The following is a 2,500-nucleotide window of genomic DNA, read 5'->3' as shown; positions in this document are numbered from 1 at the left end:
CCCGTTGCCTTGGGAACAAAACCCCACGGCAGTCGTGCGTTTTCCTTGCCATCGGTGAGGCCGTCGTGCCCATGCTTAAGCCAATGCAAGGCAACGGCCGTCGTGCGGCCTAAGGTCTACCGCCTAGCCATGAGGGGCACCGTCGTGTGTTTAACTTGCCGTCGGTGTGGCATCGTGCCCATGCCTTAGCCAACACAAGGCAACGGCCGTCGTGCGGCCCAAGGCCCACCGCCTAGCCACGAGGGGCACCGTCGTGTGTTTTTCTTGCCATCGGTGTGGAATCGTGGCCATGCCTTAGCCAACGCAAGGCAACGGCCGTCATGCGGCCTATGGCCGACCGCCTGGCCATGAGGGGCACCGTCGTGCGTTTTTCTTGCCGTCGGTGTGGCCGCCGTGCCCATGCCTTAGCCAACGCAGGGCAACGGCCGTCGTGCGGCCTAAGGCCCACCGCCTAGCCATGAGGGGCACCGTCGTGCGTTTTATTTGCCGTCGGTGTGGCATCGTGCCCATGCCTTAGCCAACGCTAGGCAACGGCCGTCGTGCGGCCTAAGGCCAAACGCCTAGCCATGAGGGGCACCGTAGTGCATTTTCCTTGCCGTCGGTGTGGCCGTCGTGCCCACGCCTTGGCCAACGCAGGGCAACGGCCGTCGTGCGGCCTATTGCCCACCTCCTAGCCGTGAGGGGCACCGTCGTGCCTTTTCCCAGCATGGCTACAGAGGTTTACCCGTGGCCTTGGGAGCAAAACCCCACGGCAGTTGTGCTTTTTTCTTGCCGTCGGTGAGGCCGTCGTGCCCATGCCTTAGCCAATGCAAGGCAACGGCCGTCGTCCGTCCTAAGGCCCACCGCCAAGCCGTGAGGGGCACCGTCGTGCATTTTTCTTGTCGTCGGTGTGGCCGTCGTGCCCACGCCTTAGCCAACGCCGGGCAACGGCCGTCATGCGGCCTAAGGCCGCCATGAGGGGCACCGTCGTGCGTTTTTCCAGCATGGCTACAGAGGTTTACCCGTTGCCTTGGGAACAAAACCCCACGGCAGTCGTGCGTTTTCCTTGCCATCGGTGAGGCCGTCGTGCCCATGCTTAAGCCAATGCAAGGCAACGGCCGTCGTGCGGCCTAAGGTCTACCGCCTAGCCATGAGGGGCACCGTCGTGTGTTTAACTTGCCGTCGGTGTGGCATCGTGCCCATGCCTTAGCCAACACAAGGCAACGGCCGTCGTGCGGCCCAAGGCCCACCGCCTAGCCACGAGGGGCACCGTCGTGTGTTTTTCTTGCCATCGGTGTGGAATCGTGGCCATGCCTTAGCCAACGCAAGGCAACGGCCGTCATGCGGCCTATGGCCGACCGCCTGGCCATGAGGGGCACCGTCGTGCGTTTTTCTTGCCGTCGGTGTGGCCGCCGTGCCCATGCCTTAGCCAACGCAGGGCAACGGCCGTCGTGCGGCCTAAGGCCCACCGCCTAGCCATGAGGGGCACCGTCGTGCGTTTTATTTGCCGTCGGTGTGGCATCGTGCCCATGCCTTAGCCAACGCTAGGCAACGGCCGTCGTGCGGCCTAAGGCCAAACGCCTAGCATCGTGCCCGTGCTTTAGCCAACGCAGGGCAATGGCCATCGTGCGGCCTAAGGGCAACCGCCTAGCCATGAGGGGCACCGTCGGCCGTTCTTCTTGCCGTCGGTGTGGCCATCGTGCCTATGCCTTAGCCAACGCAGGGCAACGGCCGTCGTGCGGCCTAAGGCCCACCGCTTAGCCATGAGGGGCACCGTCGTGCGTTTATCTTGCCGTCGGTGTGGCATTGTGCCCTTGCCTTAGCCAACGCAAGGCAACGGCCGTCGTGTGGCCTAAGGCCTACCGCCTAGCCATGAGGGGCACCGTCGGGCGTTTTTCTTGCCGTCGGTGTGGCATCATGCCCTTGCCTTAGCCAACGCAAGGCAATGGCCGTCGTGTGGCCTAAGGCCTACCACCTAGCCATGAGGGGCACTGTCGTGCGTTTTTCTTGCCGTTGCCTTAGCCAACGCAAGGCAACGGTCGTCGTGTGGCCTAAGGCGCACCGCTTAGCCATGAGGGGCACCGTCGTGCATTTTTCTTGCTGTGGATGTGGCGTCGTGCCCATGCCTTAGCCAACGCAAGCCAACGGCCGTCGTGCGGCCTAAGGCCTATCGCCTTGCCATGATGGGCACCGTCGTGCGTTTTTCACGTCGTCGGTGTAGTGTCGTGCCAATGCTCCGTCATGCGGCCTAAGGCTCACCGCCTAGCCTTGTTTTCGCTTATTTTTATCTTTTTAAGCATACATGTTGAGTCTCGTTAATGTCCACCGCCGTATGTCTTTGAAATTCATAAATTGCTTTTTTTTTTAATTAAACTATATTTTTGTATTTTTTATTATTTTTTATTATTTTTTTGTTTTTATTTTTGTTCAATTCAATCTTGGAAATTTTTTATTTTTTTTTATTTTTTTTGTTTTTATTTTTGTTCAATTCAATCTTGGAAAATTTTTATTATTTTTTATT

The sequence above is a fragment of the Coffea arabica genome, chromosome 7e (genome assembly GCF_036785885.1).
Source record: "Coffea arabica cultivar ET-39 chromosome 7e, Coffea Arabica ET-39 HiFi, whole genome shotgun sequence".
NCBI lineage: Eukaryota > Viridiplantae > Streptophyta > Magnoliopsida > Gentianales > Rubiaceae > Coffea > Coffea arabica.
Note: the sequence above shows the minus strand (reverse complement) of the source record.